At 55.4% G+C, this 24,088-nt stretch overlaps 1 pseudogene across 1 annotated transcript in view; it reads left to right on the forward strand.

The window, feature by feature from the left end:
- LOC116937715 (serine/threonine-protein kinase TAO3-like) overlaps positions 1 to 24,088 on the forward strand; it is a 79,660-nt pseudogene that overhangs the window by 33,793 nt on the left and 21,779 nt on the right. Inside the window, exons 12-16 of the transcript XR_012931288.1 lie at positions 2,793 to 3,035; positions 13,197 to 13,679; positions 18,404 to 18,553; positions 20,378 to 20,601; positions 22,630 to 22,758. The product of XR_012931288.1 is annotated as a serine/threonine-protein kinase TAO3-like (transcript). The remainder of the gene's footprint in view (positions 1 to 2,792; positions 3,036 to 13,196; positions 13,680 to 18,403; positions 18,554 to 20,377; positions 20,602 to 22,629; positions 22,759 to 24,088) is intronic.

The raw sequence follows: 24,088 nt of genomic DNA on the forward strand, positions 1-24,088 counted from the left end.
CCCACCCACTCACTCACCCACTCACTCACTCACCCACCCACTCGCTCACCCACTCACCCACTCACTCACCCACCCACTCACTCACTCACTCACCCACCCACTCACTCACCCACTCACCCACCCACCCACTCACTCACCCACTCACTCACCCACCCACTCATCCACCCACCCACTCACTCACCCACTCACCCACTCACTCACCCACCCATCCACCCACCCACTCACTCACCCACTCACTCATCCACCCACTCACTCACTCACCCACTCACTCACCCACTCACCCACTCACTCACCCACCCATCCACCCACCCACTCACTCACCCACTCACTCAATCACTCACTCACTCACCCACCCACTCATCCACCCACCCACCCACTCACCCACCCACTCACTCACCCACCCACCCACTCACCCACCCACCCACCCACCCACTCACCCACTCACCCACTCACTCACCCACCCACTCATCCACCCACTCACTCACTCACCCACTCACTCACTCACCCACCCACTCACCCAGCCACTCACTCACTCACCCACCCACTCACCCACTCACCCACCCACTCACCCACCCACCCACTCACTCACTCACCCACTCACCCACCCACCCACCCACTCACTCACCCACCCACTCACTCGCTCACCCACTCACTCACTCACCAACTCACTCACCCACTCACCCACCCACCCACTCACTCACCCACTCACTCACTCACCCACTCACTCACCCACTCACTCACTCACTCACCCACTCGCTCACCCACTCACCCACCCACTCACTCACTCACCCACCCACCCACTCACCCAGCCACTCACCCACTCACCAACTCACTCACCCACCCACTCACTTACCCACTCGCTCACTCACCCACTCACTCACCCACTCGCTCACCCACTCACCCACTCACTCACCCACTCGCTCACCCACTCACCCACCCACTCACTCACTCACTCACCCACTCACCCACCCACTCACCCACTCACTCACTCACCCACTCACTCACCCACCCACCCACTCACTCACTCACCCACTCACCCACCCACTCACTCACCCACTCACCCACTCACTCACTCACTCACCCACTCACCCACTCACCCACCCACTCACTCACTCACTCACCCACCCACTCACCCACTCACCCACTCGCTCACCCACTCACTCACCCACTCACCCAGCCACTCACCCACTCGCTCACTCACTCACCCAGCCACTCACCCACTCGCTCACTCACCCACTCACTCACTCACTCATCCACTCACTCACTCACTCACCCACTCTACCCACCCACTCACTCACCCACTCACTCACCCACTCACTCACCCACTCTACCCACCCACACACCCACTCACCCACTCACCCACTCACTCACCCAGCCACTCACCCACTCGCTCACTCACTCACCCACTCACCCACTCAATCATCCACTCACTCACCCACCCACACACTCACTCACTCACTCACCCACTCACTCACCCACTCACCCACTCACTCACTCACCCACCCACTCACCCACTCACCCACTCGCTCACCCACTCACTCACCCACTCACCCAGCCACTCACCCACTCGCTCACTCACTCACCCAGCCACTCACCCACTCGCTCACTCACCCACTCACTCACTCACTCATCCACTCTACTCACCCACTCACCCAGCCACTCACCCACTCGCTCACTCACTCACCCAGCCACTCACCCACTCACTCACTCATCCACTCACTCACTCACTCACCCACTCTACCCACCCACTCACTCACCCACTCACTCACCCACTCTACCCACCCACACACCCACTCACCCACCCACTCACCCACCCACTCTACCCACCCACCCACTCACTCACCCACTCACTCACCCACTCACTCATCCACTCACTCACCCACTCTACCCACCCACACACCCACTCACCCACTCACCCACTCACTCACCCACCCACTCACCCACTCACTCACCCTCTCACTCACCCACCCACCCCACCTCACCACCTCACCCACCCTCTCACCCAGCCACTTACTCACTCACCCACTCACTCACCCACTCACCCACTCGCTCACCCACTCACTCACTCGCTCACCCACTCACTCACCCACTCACCCATCCACCCACTCACTCACTCACCCACTCACCCACTCACTCACCACCCCACCCACCCACTCACCCACTCACCCACCCATTCTACCCACCCACCCACTCACTCACCCACTCACTCTCCCACTCACTCATCCACTCACTCACCCACTCACTCACCGCCTCACTCACCCTCTCACCACCTCACCCACCCACCCTCTCACCACCCCACCCACCCACCCACTCATCCACTCACTCACTCACCCACCCACCCACCGACTCACCCACTCACCCACCCACCCACCCACTCACTCACCCTCTCACCACCTCACCCACCCACCCTCTCACCACCTCACCCACCCACTCACCTTCTCACCCTCTCACCCTCTCACCCTCTCACCCACCCACTCACTCACCCACCCCACCCACGCCACCCACCCACTCACTCACCCACTCACTCACCGCCTCACTCACCCTCTCACCACCTCACCCACCCTCTCACCACCCCACCCACCCACCCACTCATCCACTCACTCACTCACCCACCCACCCACCGACTCACCCACTCACTCACCACCCCACCCACCCACTCACTCACCCTCTCACCACCTCACCCACCCACCCTCTCACCACCTCACCCACCCACTCACCCTCTCACCCTCTCACCCTCTCACCCTCTCACCCACCCACCCCACTCACCACCCCACCCACGCCACCCCACCCAGCACGCGTTCGTGAGGAGGGAGCGCCTGCCGGCCGTGCTGCTGGAGCTGATCGCTCGCACCAAGGTCGCGGTGCGTGAACTGGACAACTTACAGTACCGGAAGATGAAGAAGTTACTCTTCAGGGAGGCGAGGAGCGGTGGTGGTGGCGGTGGTGGCGGTGGTGGTGGTGGTGGCGGTGGTGGTGGTGGTGGCGAGGACACTCCCCAGCTGCTGTTGGGGGTTCACGACGATCTTGACGATGAGGTGAGTCGTCCCACCCCCTCTTCTCCGCTCCCCTCCCCGCACCGTGCCGGTCTAGTGCATCATTTCATGCTACATCATCTTATGCAGATGCCTCCCACACAGCCGGCTTAAAGGAGGCGACCTGAGGCCTTGGCTCTCTCTTTCACTCCAGCGCTGTCCTCTGGACAAGTCCGGTCCCTTCCACCTGATGATGGACGCTTGCGTTGTGGGCCGAAACGTCGCGAGAATTTCGTTGTTGTTTTAGTTTTTACCCACGTGACTTTTGCCGAGTAGAACCAAAGAGCGTGGTCGTAGAGTTCGTCATCGTCACCGTCATCACCATCATCATCACCGTCACAATCACCATCATCGTCACCACCATCATCGTCAACACCATCATCGTCATCGTCATCGTCAACACCGTCGTCATCCTCATCGTCAACACCATCATCATCATCGTCAACACCATCATCGTCACCGTCATCGTCAACACCATCATCATCATCATCATCGTCAACACCATCATCATCATCGTCAATGTCAACACCATCATCATCATCGTCAACACCATCATCATCATCATCATCATCGTCAATGTCAACACCATCATCATCATCGTCAACACCATCATCATCGTCGTCATCGTCAACACCATCATCATCATCGTCAACACCATCATCATCGTCGTCATCGTCAACACCATCATCATCATCGTCAACACCATCATCATCATCGTCAACACCATCATCATCACCATCGTCATCATCACCATCATCATCATCACAGTCGTAGACTTCATCATCACCATCATCATCACCATCATCATCACCACCATCATCACCATCATCACCATCATCATCACGGTCGTCAACGTCAACACCATCATCATCGTCAACATCAACACCATCATCTTCATCATCGTCAACACCATCTTCATCATCGTCAACACCATCATCACCGTCATCATCATCACCATCATCATCATCACAGTCGTAGACATCACCATCATCATCATCACCATCATCATCATCACAGTCATAGACATCACAATCATCATCATCATCGTTAACACCATTATCATCGTCAACACCAGCATCTTCATCATCGTCAACACCATCATCACCGTCATTATCATCACCGTCATCATCATCACCATCATCATCATCACAGTCGTAGACTTCATCATCACCATCATCACCATCATCACCATCATCATCACCACCATCATCATCACGGTCGTAGACTTCATCATCACCATCATCATCATCACCATCATCATCACCATCATCACCATCATCATCACCATCATCATCACCATCATCATCACGGTCGTAGACTTCATCACCATCATCATCATCACAGTTCACCATCATCATCATCACAGTCGTAGACATCACCATCATCACCACCACCATCATCATCATCACAGTCATAGACATCACAATCATCTAGATTTGAAGCTTTCGTGACTGCAAGGATCCACACTCTTTGGCTCTATTCGGTAAAGTCACCACGTAGTAGGTAAAAAAATAATAAAACGACAAAAAAAATCACGGACGTTTCGGCCACAACGCAAGCGGCCTTCATCAGGTGAAGGGACCAGGCTGTCTCGAGGACAGCGCTGGAGTGAAACACAGCCACGCTCAGACCGCGGACCTTTAAGCTATGTGCGAGGAAACAGAGGGCCTTGACAAAGGAATTAGCGTAAAAAAATTAGCATTTTGATTGGCCGACTTAGCATAGAGGTGGTGTACGTGCCGGTGGACTTGCCGTTTGGCGCGGGGGTGGTGGGAGGGGGAGTTTACCTATTGGTGGTGTGAAAAGGCAATTTGTAAGAGCTGCCAAAGTTTGGGGTACCACCACTTGAAAAAAATATATACCGTGCCATTGAGAATTAGTTTAAAGTTTGGTTCGACTGCATTCCCCGACCTACAGTACCCCCGGGGTTTACAAATTGAGTTGCACCTGCGGTGATCGCTACATCGGTGAGACGGAGCGACATGTCCTCTGGCCGAATTCGCGAGCACAAGTCAGATTTGAAACAGGGCAGAACGAATTCTTCCGCCGTGGCTGATCACTGTTACAACGCTGTGGGTGAATTTTGTTTTATATATAGATTTTATTATTTTATTGTTTCCCTTCAACGTGACTTTACCGAAAGAACTAAGGGTATGAACAACGCTGTGGGTGATCACGATATAATTTTCTCCGATACCAGGATTCTAATGCAAACCCCACGGGTTTTTTTTTTTAAAAATCAGAGATTTGTTCACGAGGAGGCAATTCAGACCTACAAACACACGACACAATTTCAACCGAGAGGATGGTTTTCAAATTAAGCAACCATTGGAAAGGTCTTCTTTGGTTCTTTCGGTAAAGTCACGTAGAATGAGAATAAAATAATAAATTGATAAAATAAAATAACACAATAATATTCTAACACGACGTTTCGGCCACAACACAAGCGGCCTTCATCAGGTGAAGGGGGCGAGACTGTCTGGTAGGACAGCGCTGGAGTGAGAGAGCCACGTTCAGATCACGGCCTTTAAGCTTAGAGTCGCGGAAAGAACCAAAGAAGATGAATCATTGCAGTCACGAATGCTTTAAATCGAAATTTAAACCGCCTCTACGGGAGGGATTCCACACATCCTTAAGATCATTCAACAGACTTCGGGATAAGAAGGCTCAACTAATCGAGTCTCTCACCTTTCTGAAGAGATGCCGCGACTCTAAGCTTAAAAGCCGTGATCTGAACGTGGCTCTCTCACTCCAGCGCTGTCCTACCAGACAGTCTCGCCCCCTTCACCTGATGAAGGCCGCTTGTGTTGTGGCCGAAACGTCGTGAGAATATTATTGTGTTATTTTATTTTATCAATTTATTATTTTATTCTCATTCTACGTGACTTACCGAAAGAACCAAAGAAGATGAATCATTGGAAAGGTGTTTCTAAATTAAAACCAAACTTTAAACTAATTCTCAATGGCACGGTATATATTTTTTTCAAGTGGCGGTACCCCAAACTTTCGCAGCTCTTACAAATTCCCTTTTCACACCACCAATAGGTAAACTCCAACCCCCCCCCACGCCAAACGGCAAGTCCACCGGCACGTACACCACGTCTTTGCTAAGTCGGCCAATCAAATGCTAATTTTTTTAAGCTAATTCCTTTGTCAAGGCGCTCTGTTTCCTCGCACATAGCTTAAAGGTCCGCGGTCTGAGCGTGGCTGTGTTTCACTCCAGCGCTGTCCTCGAGACAGCCTGGTCCCTTCACCTGATGAAGGCCGCTTGCGTTGTGGCCGAAATGTCCGTGATTTTTTTTGTCGTTTTATTTTTTTTTACCTACTACGTGGTGACTTTACCAAATAGAACCAAAGAGTATCACAATCACCATCATCACCACCATCACCACCATCATCATCACAGTCGTAGACTTCACCATCATCATCATCACCATCATCATCATCTTCACCATCATCACCACCATCATCATCATCATCACAGTCGGTAGATTTCACAATCATCATCTTCACCATCATCATCATCACCACCATCATCATCACAGTCGTAGACTTCACCATCATCATCATCACCATCATCACCACCATCATCATCACTATCATCATCACCATCATCATCATCACAGTCGTAGACTTCACCATCATCATCACCATCATCATCACCATCATCACCATCATCATCATCACAGTCGTAGACTTCACCATCATCATCACCATCACCATCATCACCATCATCACCATCATCATCACAGTCGTAGACTTCACCATCATCATCATCACCATCATCATCACCATCATCATCATCACCATCACCATCATCACCATCACCATCATCACCATCATCATCATCACAGTCGTAGACTTCACCATCACCATCATCACCATCATCTTCATCACCATCATCATCATCACCATCATCATCACCATCATCACCATCATCATCATCACAGTCGTAGACTTCACCATCACCATCATCACCATCATCATCATCACAGTCGTAGACTTCACCATCATCACCATCATCACCATCATCATCACAGTCATAGACTTCACCATCATCATCATCACCATCATCATCATCACCATCATCATCATCACAGTCGTAGACTTCACCATCATCATCATCACCATCATCATCACCATCATCACCATCATCATCATCACCATCATCATCATCATCACCATCATCACCATCATCATCACCATCATCATCACCATCATCATCACAGTCGTAGACTTCATCATCACCATCATCATCACCACCATCATCATCACCATCATCATCATCACCATCATCATCATCACCATCATCATCACGGTCGTAGACTTCATCACCATCATCATCACAGTTCACCATCATCATCATCATCACAGTCGTAGACATCACCATCATCATCATCACCATCATCATCATCACAGTCATAGACATCACAATCATCTAGAGTTGAAGCTTTCGTGACTGCAAGGATCCACACTCTTTGGTTCTATTTGGTAAAGTCACCACGTAGTAGGTAAAAAAATAATAAAACGACAAAAAATCACGGACGTTTCGGCCACAATGCAGGCGGCCTTCATCAGGTGAAGGGACCAGGCTGTCTCGAGGACAGCGCTGGAGTGAAACACAGCCACGCTCAGACCGCGGACCTTTAAGCTATGTGCGAGGAAACAGAGCGCCTTGACAAAGGAATTAGCGTAAAAAATTTAGCATTTGATTGGCCGACTTAGCATAGAGGTGGTGTACGTGCCGGTGGACTTGCCGTTTGGCGCGGGGGTGGTGGGAGGGGGAGTTTACCTATTGGTGGTGTGAAAAGGCAATTTGTAAGAGCTGCCAAAGTTTGGGTACCACCACTTGAAAAAAATATATACCGTGCCATTGAGAATTAGTTTAAAGTTTGGTTCGACTGCATTCCCCGACCTACAGTACCCCCGGGGTTTACAAATTGAGTTGCACCTGCGGTGATCGCTACATCGGTGAGACGGAGCGACATGTCCTCTGGCCGAATTCGCGAGCACAAGTCAGATTTGAAACAGGGCAGAACGAATTCTTCCGCCGTGGCTGATCACTGTTACAACGCTGTGGGTGAATTTTGTTTTATGTATAGATTTTATTATTTTATTGTTTCCCTTCAACGTGACTTTACCGAAAGAACTAAGGGTATGAACAACGCTGTGGGTGATCACGATATAATTTTCTCCGATACCAGGGTTCTTTTGCAAACCCCACGGGTTTTTTTTTTTTTAAATCAGAGATTTGTTCACGAGGAGGCAATTCAGACCTACAAACACAAGACACAATTTCAACCGAGAGGATGGTTTTCAAATTAAGCAACCATTGGAAAGGTCTTCTTTGGTTCTTTCGGTAAAGTCACGTAGAATGAGAATAAAATAATAAATTGATAAAATAAAATAACACAATAATATTCTAACACGACGTTTCGGCCACAACACAAGCGGCCTTCATCAGGTGAAGGGGGCGAGACTGTCTGGTAGGACAGCGCTGGAGTGAGAGAGCTTAAAAGCCGTGATCTGAACGTGGCTCTCTCACTCCAGCGCTGTCCTACCAGACAGTCTCGCCCCCTTCACCTGATGAAGGCCGCTTGTGTTGTGGCCGAAACGTCGTGAGAATATTATTGTGTTATTTTATTTTATCAATTTATTATTTTATTCTCATTCTACGTGACTTTACCGAAAGAACCAAAGAAGATGAATCATTGGAAAGGTGTTTCTAAATTAAAACCAAACTTTAAACTAATTCTCAATGGCACGGTATATATTTTTTTCAAGTGGTGGTACCCCAAACTTTCGCAGCTCTTACAAATTCCCCTTTTCACACCACCAATAGGTAAACTCCCCCTCCCCCCCCACGCCAAACGGCAAGTCCACCGGCACGTACACCACGTCTTTGCTAAGTCGGCCAATCAAATGCTAATTTTTTTACGCTAATTCCTTTGTCAAGGCGCTCTGTTTCCTCGCACATAGCTTAAAGGTCCGCGGTCTGAGCGTGGCTGTGTTTCACTCCAGCGCTGTCCTCGAGACAGCCTGGTCCCTTCACCTGATGAAGGCCGCTTGCGTTGTGGCCGAAACGTCCGTGATTTTTTTTGTCGTTTTATTATTTTTTTACCTACTACGTGGTGACTTCACCGAATAGAACCAAAGAGTATCACAATCACCATCATCACCACCATCACCACCATCATCATCACAGTCGTAGACTTCACCATCATCATCATCACCATCATCATCATCTTCACCATCATCACCACCATCATCATCATCACAGTCGTAGATTTCACAATCATCATCTTCACCATCATCATCACCACCATCATCATCACAGTCGTAGACTTCACCATCATCATCATCACCATCATCACCACCATCATCATCACTATCATCATCACCATCATCATCATCACAGTCGTAGACTTCACCATCATCATCACCATCATCATCACCATCATCACCATCATCATCATCACAGTCGTAGACTTCACCATCATCATCACCATCACCATCATCACCATCATCACCATCATCATCACAGTCGTAGACTTCACCATCATCATCACCATCATCATCACCATCATCATCATCACCATCATCACCATCACCATCATCACCATCATCATCATCACAGTCGTAGACTTCACCATCACCATCATCACCATCATCTTCATCACCATCATCATCATCACCATCATCATCACCATCATCACCATCATCATCATCATCACAGTCGTAGACTTCACCATCACCATCATCACCATCATCATCATCACAGTCGTAGACTTCACCATCATCACCATCATCACCATCATCATCACAGTCATAGACTTCACCATCATCATCATCACCATCATCATCATCACCATCATCATCATCACAGTCGTAGACTTCACCATCATCATCATCACCATCATCATCACCATCATCACCATCATCATCATCACCATCATCATCATCATCACCATCATCACCATCATCATCACCATCATCATCACCATCATCATCACAGTCGTAGACTTCATCATCACCATCATCATCACCACCATCATCATCACCATCATCATCATCACCATCATCATCATCACCATCATCATCACGGTCGTAGACTTCATCACCATCATCATCACAGTTCACCATCATCATCATCATCACAGTCGTAGACATCACCATCATCATCATCACCATCATCATCATCACAGTCATAGACATCACAATCATCTAGAGTTGAAGCTTTCGTGACTGCAAGGATCCACACTCTTTGGTTCTATTTGGTAAAGTCACCACGTAGTAGGTAAAAAAATAATAAAACGACAAAAAATCACGGACGTTTCAGCCACAATGCAGGCGGCCTTCATCAGGAAGCTATGTGCGAGGAAACAGAGCGCCTTGACAAAGGAATTAGCGTAAAAAATTTAGCATTTGATTGGCCGACTTAGCATAGAGGTGGTGTACGTGCCGGTGGACTTGCCGTTTGGCGCGGGGGTGGTGGGAGGGGGAGTTTACCTATTGGTGGTGTGAAAAGGCAATTTGTAAGAGCTGCCAAAGTTTGGGGTACCACCACTTGAAAAAAATATATACCGTGCCATTGAGAATTAGTTTAAAGTTTGGTTCGACTGCATTCCCCGACCTACAGTACCCCCGGGGTTTACAAATTGAGTTGCACCTGCGGTGATCGCTACATCGGTGAGACGGAGCGACATGTCCTCTGGCCGAATTCGCGAGCACAAGTCAGATTTGAAACAGGGCAGAACGAATTCTTCCGCCGTGGCTGATCACTGTTACAACGCTGTGGGTGAATTTTGTTTTATGTATAGATTTTATTATTTTATTGTTTCCCTTCAACGTGACTTTACCGAAAGAACTAAGGGTATGAACAATGCTGTGGGTGATCATGATATAATTTTCTCCGATACCAGGGTTCTTTTGCAAACCCCACGGGTTTTTTTTTTTAAAAATCAGAGATTTGTTCACGAGGAGGCAATTCAGACCTACAAACACAAGACACAATTTCAACCGAGAGGATGGTTTTCAAATTAAGCAACCATTGGAAAGGTCTTCTTTGGTTCTTTCGGTAAAGTCACGTAGAATGAGAATAAAATAATAAATTGATAAAATAAAATAACACAATAATATTCTAACACGACGTTTCGGCCACAACACAAGCGGCCTTCATCAGGTGAAGGGGGCGAGACTGTCTGGTAGGACAGCGCTGGAGTGAGAGAGCCACGTTCAGATCACGGCTTTTAAGCTCTCTCACTCCAGCGCTGTCCTACCAGACAGTCTCGCCCCCTTCACCTGATGAAGGCCGCTTGTGTTGTGGCCGAAACGTCGTGAGAATATTATTGTGTTATTTTATTTTATCAATTTATTATTTTATTCTCATTCTACGTGACTTTACCGAAAGAACCAAAGAAGATGAATCATTGGAAAGGTGTTTCTAAATTAAAACCAAACTTTAAACTAATTCTCAATGGCACGGTATATATTTTTTCAAGTGGCGGTACCCCAAACTTTCGCAGCTCTTACAAATTCCCCTTTTCACACCACCAATAGGTAAACTCCCCCTCCCCCCCCACGCCAAACGGCAAGTCCACCGGCACGTACACCACGTCTTTGCTAAGTCGGACAATCAAATGCTAATTTTTTTACGCTAATTCCTTTGTCAAGGCGCTCTGTTTCCTCGCACATAGCTTAAAGGTCCACGGTCTGAGCGTGGCTGTGTTTCACTCCAGCGCTGTCCTCGAGACAGCCTGGTCCCTTCACCTGATGAAGGCCGCTTGCGTTGTGGCCGAAACGTCCGTGATTTTTTTTGTCGTTTTATTATTTTTTTACCTACTACGTGGTGACTTTACCGAATAGAACCAAAGAGTATCACAATCATCATCATCACCATCATCACCACCATCACCACCATCATCATCACAGTCGTAGACTTCACCATCATCATCATCACCATCATCATCATCTTCACCATCATCACCATCATCACCACCATCATCATCATCACAGTCGTAGATTTCACAATCATCATCTTCACCATCATCATCACCACCATCATCATCACAGTCGTAGACTTCACCATCATCATCATCACCATCATCACCATCGTCATCATCACTATCATCATCACCATCATCATCATCACAGTCGTAGACTTCACCATCATCATCACCATCATCATCACCATCACTATCATCATCACCATCATCATCATCACAGTCGTAGACTTCACCATCATCATCACCATCACCATCATCACCATCATCATCACCATCATCATCACAGTCGTAGACTTCACCATCATCATCATCACCATCATCATCATCACCATCATCATCACCATCATCATCATCACCATCACCATCATCACCATCATCACCATCATCATCATCACAGTCGTAGATTTCACCATCACCATCATCACCATCATCATCATCACAGTCGTAGACTTCACCATCATCACCATCATCATCATCACAATCATCACCACCACCACCACCACCATCATCATCACAGTCGTAGACTTCACCATCATCATCATCACCATCATCACCATCACCATCATCATCACCATCATCATCACAGTCGTAGACTTCACCATCATCATCATCACCATCATCACCATCACCATCATCATCACCATCATCATCACAGTCGTAGACTTCACCACCACCATCATCATCACAGTCGTAGACTTCACCACCACCACCACCATCATCATCACCACAGTTGTAGACTTCACCATCATCACCATCATCATCACCATCATCATCATCACAGTCGTAGACTTCACCACCACCACCACCACCATCATCACCACCATCATCATCACCATCATCACCATCATCATCACAGTATTAGACTTCACCATCATCATCATCACCATCATCATCACCACAGTTGTAGACTTCACCATCATCACCACCATCATCATCATCACAGTTGTAGACTTCACCACCATCACCACCATCATCACCACAGTCGTAGACTTCACCACCACCACCACCACCATCACAGTCGTGGACATCACCACCACCACCACCGCCGTCATCACCGCCGTCATCGTCACCCTCATGAGCGTGGAGCTCTGTGTGCGTCTCTCTTCATCTCTCTCTGCCCCCCCCCCCCTGCCCCCCCCTGCCCCCCCTGCCCCCCCAGGAGAGCGAGGGGGGCAGCAGCAGCAGCATGGGTGGCTCCATGTTGGCTCGCTCCGCCACGCTGGGCAGCCAGGGCAGCTGCCACTCCACGCCGAGCACGTCTGCGTGGAGCGCCGGGGGCAGCACCGGGGGCAGCGTTCACAGCGTGGGCAGCACCGGGGGCAGCACCGGGGGCAGCACCGGGGGCAGCGTTCACAGCGGGGGCAGCGCCGGGGGCAGCGTCCCCGACGTCACCGCCTCCACCGCCTCCACCGCCTCCACCGCCTCCACCGCCACCACCGCCACCACCACCGCCACCTCCACCTCCTCCTCCTCCTCGGCAGCGGCAGCGGCGGCGGTGGAGGTGGAGGTGGAGGCGGTCTCTGCGGCCGTGCCGGCGCCGCCGGCGGCAGCCGCGGCCTCGCCGGCCGCGGCTGCGGCCGGCGAGGCCGGAGGTTTGGTGGCCGGGACGGTGGCGGAGACGGTGGAGAGGAGGGGACGCACGGTGGGTGGTGGTGGTGGTGGAGGTGATGGTGGTGGTGGTGGTGGTGGAGGTGGTGGTGGTGGTGGAGGTGGTGGTGGTGGAGGTGGTGGTGGTGGAGGTGGTGGTGGTGATGGTGGAGGTGGTGGTGGTGGAGGAGGTGGTGGTGGAGGTGATGGTGGTGGTGGTGGTAGTGGCGGTGGTGGAGGTGGTGGTGGTAGTGGTGGTGGAGGTGGTGGTGATGGAGGTGGTGGAGGTGATGGTGGTGGTGGTGGTGATGGAGGTGGTGGTGGTGATGGTGGTGGAGGTGGTGGTGTGGTGGTGGAGGTGGTGGTGGTGGTGGTGGAGGTGGAGGTGGTGGTGGAGGTGGTGGTGGTGGTGGTGGTGGTGGAGGTGGTGGTGGTGGTGGAGGTGGTGGAGGTGGTGGTGGTGGTGGTGGAGGTGGTGGAGGTGGTGAGTGCGTGTCTCACAACCCCCTACCTCCTCGCGGTGCCGGACGGCAACGTCGTGGTGGGCAGTGCCGTGGGGTGGAGTGCCAACTCAGATTGGCCATCCCCCTCACGGCATCTGTGACCACCACAGGGGCCAAACGGGGGCTCTGGACGGGTGCGAGGGGCTGGTCAACCCCTCCACCTTCAATTAATTACCACTAAACCACTTTGAAAATATCTAATCAATAAGCTTGTGCCGGAGGCCCCGGGGGGACAGGCGTCTATGACGTCTCCTGGCTAAACCCCAATTGGCGGAGCCAGGAGATTGAATCTCTACCCTCGGGGGCTCCTCCAGAAACAGCGAAAAGCCACTTCGTGTGGCCACGTGGAATGTTCGAACGCTCAATGCGGAGGAGAGGCTGCCACTCCTCTGTCGGGAGCTGGACCGGTACCGCCTGGATCTCTGCGGCATTCAGGAGGTCCGGTGGACCGGCTCTGGCTCCTGCCACCATGAGGGGTGGACAGTCCTCTACTCGGGGCAGCAGACTGCCAAACAACAGGGTGTGGCTTTTCTTAACAAAAGAATGAAGGGGGCGTGGGAGTGTGGCGGTAAGGTGTGGGAAGCTGTATATGCCCCAGGCTACTTTGGGCTCGCCTTGCCATCAACCGGAGGCGAGGAGTGGTGGTCGTGGTTACTTATGCCCCCACCAAAGACGAACATCCGTGGAGGGATGCAGGCAAGGCCGATGAGTCAGATGCCTTCTATGACCTCCTGTCACAGGTGGTGGCTAAAGTGGCCCCTCGGGATAGAGGCATCTTGTTGGGTGACTACAATGCCCGAGTTGGTCATGATGCTGGCACCTGGTCTGGAGTGATTGGAGGGCATGGGCCAGATCAGCTCAATAACAACGGCGCGTCACACCCCCACCCGTCACACCCCCACCCGTCACACCCATCACACCCCCACCCATCACACACCCACCCGTCACACACCCACCCGTCACACCCCCACCCATCACACACCCACCCGTCACACCCCACCTGTCACACCCCCACCCATCACACACCCACCCATCACACCCCCACCCGTCACACCCCCACCCGTCACACCCCCACCCATCACACCCCCACCCGTCACACCCCCACCCGTCACACCCCCACCCGTCACACCCCCACCCATCACACCCACCCATCACACCCCCACCCGTCACACCCCCACCCGTCACACACCCACCTGTCACACACCAACCCATCACACCCCCACCCGTCACACCCCCACCCGTCACACCCCCACCCGTCACACCCCACCCGTCACACCCCCACCCATCACACACCCACCCATCACACCCCTACCCGTCACACCCCCACCCATCACACCCCCACCCGTCACACCCCCACCCGTCACACCCCCACCCGTCACACCCCACCCGTCACACCCCCACCCGTCACACCCCCACCCGTCACACCCATCACACCCCCACCCATCACACCCCCACGCGTCACACCCCCACCCGTCACACCCCCACCCATCACACCCCCACCCATCACACCCCCACCCGTCACACCCCCACCCGTCACACCCCCACGCGTCACACCCCCACCCATCACACCCCCACCCGTCACACCCCCACCCGTCACACCCCCACCCGTCACACCCCACCCATCACACCCCCACCCGTCACACCCCCACCCGTCACACCCCCACCCGTCACACCCCCACCCGTCACACCCCCACCCATCACACACCCACCCATCACACCCCTACCCGTCACACCCCCACCCATCACACCCCCACCCATCACACCCCCACCCATCACACCCACCCATCACACCCCCACCCGTCACACCCCCACCCATCACACCCACCCATCACACCCCCACCCGTCACACCCCCACCCGTCACACCCCCACCCATCACACCCCTACCCGTCACACCCCCACCCATCACACCCCCACCCATCACACCCCCACCCGTCACACCCCCACCCGTCACACCCCACCCGTCACACCCCCACCCGTCACACCCCCACCCGTCACACCCATCACACCCCCACCCATCACACCCCCACGCGTCACACCCCCACCCGTCACACCCCCACCCATCACACCCCCACCCATCACACCCCCACCCGTCACACCCCCACCCGTCACACCCCCACCCGTCACACCCCCACCCATCACACCCCCACCCATCACACCCCCACCCATCACACCCCCACCCGTCACACCCCCACCCGTCACACCCCCACCCGTCACACACCCACCCGTCACACCCCACCCATCACACCCCCACCCATCACACCCCCACCCGTCACACCCCCACCCGTCACACCCCCACCCGTCACACACCCACCCATCACACCCCCACCCGTCACACCCCCACCCGTCACACCCATCACACCCCACCCGTCACACCCCCACCCGTCACACCCCACCCGTCACACCCCCACCCGTCACACCCCCACCCATCACACCCCCACCCGTCACACCCCCACCCATCACACCCCCACCCGTCACACCCATCACACCCCCACCCGTCACACCCCCCACCCGTCACACACCCACCCGTCACACCCCCACCCATCACACACCCACCCATCACACCCCCACCCGTCACACCCCCACCCATCACACCCCCACCCGTCACACCCCCACCCGTCACACCCCCACCCATCACACCCCCACCCGTCACACCCCCACCCGTCACACCCCCACCCGTCACACCCATCACACCCCCACCCATCACACCCCCACCCGTCACACCCCCACCCGTCACACCCCCACCCATCACACCCCCACCCGTCACACACCCACCCATCACACCCCCACCCGTCACACCCTCACCCATCACACACCCACCCATCACACCCCCACCCATCACACCCCCACCCATCACACCCCCACCCATCACACCCACCCGTCACACCCCCACCCATCACACCCCCACCCGTCACACCCCCACCCGTCACACCCCCACGCGTCACACCCCCACCCATCACACCCCCACCCGTCACACCCCCACCCGTCACACCCTCACCCATCACACCCCCAACCATCACACCCCCACCCGTCACACCCCCACGCGTCACACCCCCACCCGTCACACCCCCACCCATCACACCCCCACCCATCACACCCCCACCCGTCACACCCCCACCCATCACACCCCCACCCATCACACCCCCACCCGTCACACCCCCACCCGTCACACCCATCACACACCCACCCATCACACCCATCACACCCCCACCCATCACACCCCCACCCGTCACACACCCACCCATCACACCCATCACACCCCCACCCGTCACACCCCCACGCGTCACACCCCCACCCGTCACACCCCCACCCATCACACCCCCACCCATCACACCCCCACCCGTCACACCCCCACCCATCAAACCCCCACCCATCACACCCCCACCCGTCACACCCCCACCCGTCACACCCATCACACACCCACCCATCACACCCATCACACACCCACCCATCACACCCATCACACCCCCACCCGTCACACCCCCACCTATCACACCCCCACCCATCACACCCCCACCCGTCACACACCCACCCATCACACCCATCACACCCCCACCCGTCACACCCCCACGCGTCACACCCCCACCCGTCACACCCCCACCCATCACACCCCCACCCATCACACCCCCACCCGTCACACCCCCACCCATCAAACCCCCACCCATCACACCCCCACCCGTCACACCCCCACCCGTCACACCCATCACACACCCACCCATCACACCCATCACACCCCCACCCGTCACACCCCCACGCGTCACACCCCCACCCATCACACCCCCACCCGTCACACCCCCACGCGTCACACCCCCACCCGTCACACCCCCACCCATCACACCCCCACCCATCACACCCCCACCCGTCACACCCCCACCCATCAAACCCCCACCCATCACACCCCCACCCGTCACACCCCCACCCGTCACACCCATCACACACCCACCCATCACACCCATCACACCCCCACCCGTCACACACCCACCTGTCACACCCCACCCGTCACACCCATCACACCCCCACCCATCACACCCCCCACCCGTCACACACCCACCCATCACACCCATCACACCCCCACCCGTCACACCCCCACCCGTCACACCCCCACCCGTCACACCCCCACCCGTCACACCCCCACCCATCACACCCCCACCCGTCACACCCCCACGCGTCACACCCCCACCCGTCACACCCCCACCCGTCACACCCCCACCCGTCACACCCCCCGCGTGTCTCTGCCCCCCCCTCCCCCCTCCCTCCCCCCCCACCCCCCCCCCACAGGAGAGGCCCAGCGAGGGGGGCCAGGTCGTGGGTGCGTCCGAGGGGGGGGGCCCCGTTGGTGGGGGGCCCCCCCACCGTGCCCCCCACCACCTCCACCATCAGCAGCAGAGAAACCGCGGAGACTTCGCCACCATCAGGCCCATCCGGCTGGTACGCGGGGTCACGGGGTCGCGGGGTCACAGGGTCACGGGGTCGCGGGGTCACAGGGTAGAGGGGTTACGGGGGCGCGGGGTCACGGGGTCACGGGTTTACAGGGTAGAGGGGTTACGGGGGCGCGGGGTCACGGGGTCACGGGTTTACAGGGTAGAGGGGTCACGGGGTCGCGGGGTCACAGGGTCACGGGGTCGCGGGGTCACAGGGTAGAGGGGTTACGGGGGCGCGGGGTCACGGGGTCACGGACCTGATGTGACGTAGCCGCTATCATTGTCAGGGTCAAACCCGTGACCTCCTGCCCAGCAGGCGAGGTCGTTGACATCTCCCCACTCTCTCCCCACTCTCTCCCCACCCACTACCCACCCACTACCCACCCACCCACTACCCACCCACTACCCACCCACCCACTACCCACCCACTACCCACCCACTCACCCACTACCCACCCACTCACCTACTCACCTACCATGCACCCATCACTCACCCACCTACAACCTACCCACCACCCACACCCACCCATCCACCACCTACCCACCCACCTACCCACACACCTACCCACCCACTACCCACCACCCACCTACCCACCCACCATCTACCACCCACCACCCACCCACCTCCCCACCACCTACCCTACCCACCCACCTCCCCACCACCTACCCACCCACCACCTACCCTCCCCACCACCTACCCACCCACCTACCCTCCCCACCACCACCACCCACCCTCCCCACCACCACACCCACCCACCCTCCCCACCACCCACCCACCACCCACCCACCACCTACCCACCTTCCCCACCACCTACCCTCCCCACCTACCCACTACCCACCCACCACCCACCCTCCACCACCTACCCACCCACCACCTACCCACCCACCACCTACCCACCCACCTACCCACCCACCTACCCACCCACCACCTACGCACTACCCACCACCCACCCATTCACCACCCACCCTCTCCACCACCTACCCTCCCCACCACCCACCCTCCCCACCACCCACCACCCCACCCACCACCCACCCACTACCCACCACCCACTACCCACCACCCACCCACTACCCACCACACCCACCACCTACCCTCCCCACCACCCACCCTCCCCACCAACTACCCACCCACCCTCCCCACCACCACCCACCCTACCCACCACCCACCCTCCCCACCACCCTCCCTCCCCACCACCCTCCCCACCACCACCACCCACCCACCCACTACCCACCCACCTACCCACCACCTACCCTCCCCTCCACCCATCCTCCCCACCACCACCCTCCCCACCACCCTCCCCACCCACCCACCACCACCCTCCCCACCACCACCACCCTCCCCACCACCACCCACCCTCCCCACCACCCACCCACCCTCCCCACCACCACCCACCCCACCCACCACCCTCTCCACCACCACCACCACCCTCTCCACCACCACCCACCCTCCCCACCACCACCACCACCACCACCCACCACCACCACCCTCCCCACCACCCTCCCCACCACCACCCTCCCCACCACCACCCCACCCTCCCCACCACCACCACCCTCACCACCCCCACCACCACCCACCCTCCCCACCACCACCCACCCTCCCCACCACCACCACCACCACCCTCTCCACCACCACCACCCTCACCACCAACCACCACCACCACCACCCTCCCCACCACCACCACCACCACCCTCTCCACCACCACCACCCTCTCCACCACCACCACCCTCACCACCAACCACCACCACCACCCACCCTCCCACCACCACCACCCTCACCACCACCCACCACCAACCACCACCACCACCCACCACCACCACCCCCGCCGTCTCAGATCCACGAGCACCGTCAGGACGTGGACCAGCGTGACCAGCTGTCGGGCTACAAGCGGCTGAGGCGCCAGCACCAGCGGCAGCTGCTGGCGCTGGAGCAGCGCCTGCACGTGGAGCTGGACGAGCTCCACCAGCGGCAGCAGCGGAGGCCGAGGCCCTCGACACCACCACCTCCACAGAGCTGGAGAAGATCGCTCGCAAGCACGCGGCTCAGCTGGAGCGCGAGGTGGGGGGGGAGGGGTGGGGGTGGGGGGGGGGGGGGGTGGGGGGGGTGGGTGGGGTGGGGGTGGGGGGGGGGGGAGGGGGGTGTGGGGGGGGGGGTGTGGGGGGGGGGGGGTGGGTTGGTCGGTGAGTGGGTGGGTGGAGTGAGTGGGTGAGTGGGTGAGTGAGTGGGTGAGTGGGTGGGTGAGTGGGTGAGTAGGTGGGTGGGTGGGTGAGTGGGTGGGTGGGTGGGTGAGTGGGTGAGTGGGTGGGTGAGTGGGTGAGTGGATGGGTGAGTGGGTGAATGGGTGAGTGAGTGAATGGGTGAGTGAGTGAGTGAATGTGTGAGTGAGTGAGTGAATGTGTGAGTGAGTGAATGTGTGAATGGGTGAGCGAGTGATTGTGTGAGTGAGTGAATGGGTGAGTGAATGAATGGGTGAGTGAGTGAATGGGGGAGTGAGTGAGTGAATGAGTGAATGTGTGAGTGAGTGAATGTGTGAGTGAGTGAATGTGTGAGTGAGTGAATATGTGTGAATGGGTGAGCGAGTGATTGTGTGAGTGAGTGAATGGGTGAGTGAATAGGTGAGCGAGTGAATGTGTGAGTGAGTGAGTGAGTGTCTGTGTCTATGTGTGTGTGTGTGTAACAGCACTTGCCCGCACGGCACTGGCCTGAGGCTACACGGGGGATCTTTGTCTGCGCGTGTGAGTGAGTGAATGGGTGAGTGAGTGAATGTGTGAGTGAGTGTATGAGTGAGTCTATGAGTGAGTGAATGTGTGAGTGAGTGTATGAGTGAGTGTATGAGTGAGTGTATGAGTGAGTGAATGTGTGAGTGAGTGTATGAGTGAGTGTATGAGTGAGTGTATGAGTGAGTGTATGAGTGAGTGAATGTGTGAGTGAGTGAGTGAATGTGTGAGTGAGTGAGTGAATGTGTGAATGGGTGAGCGAGTGAATGTGTGAGTGAGTGAATGGGTGAGTGAGTGAATGTGTGAATGGGTGAGCGAGTGAATGTGTGAGTGAGTGAGTGTCTGTGTGTGTGTGTGTAACAGCACTTGCACCCACGGCACTGCCTGAGGCTACACGGGGGATCTTTGTCTGCGTGTGTGAGTGAGTGAGTGAATGGGTGAGTGAGTGAATGGGTGAGTGAATGGGTGAGTGAGTGAGTGAATGTGTGAGTGAGTGAGTGAATGTGTGAGTGAGTGAGTGAATGTGTGAGTGAGTGAGTGAATGTGTGAGTGAGTGAGTCTGTGAGTGAGTGAGTGAGTGTGAGTGAGTGAGTCTGTGAGTGAGTAAGTGAGTCTGTGAGTGAGTGAGTGAGTCTGTGAGTCTATGAGTGAGTGAGTAAATGTGTGAGTGAGTGAGTGAATGTGTGAGTGAGTGAGTGAATGTGTGAATGGGTGAGCGAGTGAATGTGTGAGCGAGTGAATGGGTGAGTGAGTGAATGGGTGAGCGAGTGAATGGGTGAGCGAGTGAATGGGTGAGCGAGTGAATGTGTGAGTGAGTGTCTGTGTCTATGTGTGTGTGTGTGTATAACAGCACTTGCCCGCACGGCACTGCCTGAGGCTACACGGGGGATCTTTGTCTGCGTGTGTGAGTGAGTGAGTGAATGGGTGAGTGAGTGAGTGAATGTGTGAGTGAGTGAGTGAGTCTGTGAGTGCGTGAGTGAGTCTGTGAGTGAGTGAGTCTGTGAGTGAGTGAGTCTGTGAGTGAGTGAGTGAGTCTATGAGTGAGTGAGTGAGTCTGTGAGTGAGTGAGTGAGTCTGTGAGTGAGTGAGTAAGTCTGTGAGTGAGTGAGTGAGTCTGTGAGTCTATGAGTCTATGAGTGAGTGAGTGAATGTGTGAGTGGGTGAGTGAGTGAATGTGTGAGTGAGTGAGTGTCTGTGTCTATGTGTGTGTGTGTGTGTGTAACAGCACTTGCCCGCACGGCACTGCCTGAGGCTACACGGGGGATCTTTGTCTGCGCATGTCTTGGCAAAGCGCCGATAGCCCACGAAAAGCTACGCGCGGTGTGATGATGGTGGTGGTGGTGTTGGTGTTGAACTGTGCCCCCTGCAGCTGAAGAGCTCTCAGGCCGAGGAGAAGCGATTCCAGCAGCAGCTGCTGTCCCAGCAGAAGAAGGAGCTGTCACAGTTTCAAGACTCACAGCGGAGAGAATACAAACTCCGCAAGGAGCAACTCAAGGAGGTGAGGGAGACACACAGCCACTCACACACACAGCCACTCACACACACAGCCACTCACACACACAGCCACTCACACACACAGCCACTCACACACACAGCCACTCACACACACAGCCACTCACACACACAGCCACTCACACACACAGCCACTCACACACACAGCCACTCACACACACAGCCACTCACACACACAGCCACTCACACACACAGCCACTCACACACACAGCCACTCACTCATACACTCACTCATACACTCACTCATACACTCACTCATACACTCACTCATACACTCACTCATACACTCACTCACTCATACACTCACTCATACACTCACTCATACACTCACTCTTACACTAACTCACTCACTCATACACTCACTCACTCACACACTCACTCACTCACAAACACACTCACACACAGCCACACACACACACAGCCACACACACACACAGCCACTCACACACACACACACAACAACAACAACCGCCATTCACCACTAAGTGGCGGTGACGTCACCACGACGCTTGTGCCAGGCTATGTGCACCCTGAGGCCACGTGAAGTGTCGAACACCCGCTGGCAGGAGGTCACGGGGCAGACCCAGGTGCCACGGGTCGACTGACTGAGATGACTGGCTGATGCACCACCTGTGCCCCCCTACTGTGCCAACCTGCTGTGCTTTAGCCACCCGGCGCTCCGCTCGTTGTTGTGAGCGTCGCTCCTCCGCCCTCCGTTGTTGTTGGAGGGCGACTGCCTCCAACTGCCCAGTAGCAGCGTCCTTCACGAGCCTCCTCCACAGAGGCCGATCTTGACACCGCTGGTACCAGTCATCGGCAAGTCCACTCAGCTCCACGTCCTCCTGTACCACATCACTCCATCTCTTCTCTAGCCCGTGCCGCGCCCGCTTAGCCCCCTCAATCCGGCCGAACAAAAGCTGTTTCGGCATGCGGTGGCTGGGCATGCGGGCTACATGACCCAGCCATCGCAGACTTGCCTGCCGGAGGAGCTCACCGATGGGACCTTGCCCAGATCTTTCAAGGATTTGTGAGTTCCTCACACAATCCAGTCTGGTTAAACCCAGGATGGATCGTAGGCAGGCCAGCCTAAATGTTTCTAACCGGCGAAGATGTTCCATTAGGGGGGTCCACGTTTCGCAAGCGTAGAGAAGGGAGGGAATGACCGTGGCCGAGAAGACCTGAAGCTTAGTGCGGAGCGACAGACCAGGTAGCTTCCACACAGCGTTACGCAACCGATGAAAAGATATTGCCGCTCGACTGATTCGGAGTGAGACCTCTGCTGTTAAACCGGAGCCGGTCATGAGCACACTGCCCAG

The sequence above is a fragment of the Petromyzon marinus genome, chromosome 84, assembly GCF_048934315.1.
Source record: "Petromyzon marinus isolate PM22_M1 ecotype Great Lakes invasive population chromosome 84, UKy_Petmar_22M1.pri1.0, whole genome shotgun sequence".
Lineage (NCBI taxonomy): Eukaryota > Metazoa > Chordata > Hyperoartia > Petromyzontiformes > Petromyzontidae > Petromyzon > Petromyzon marinus.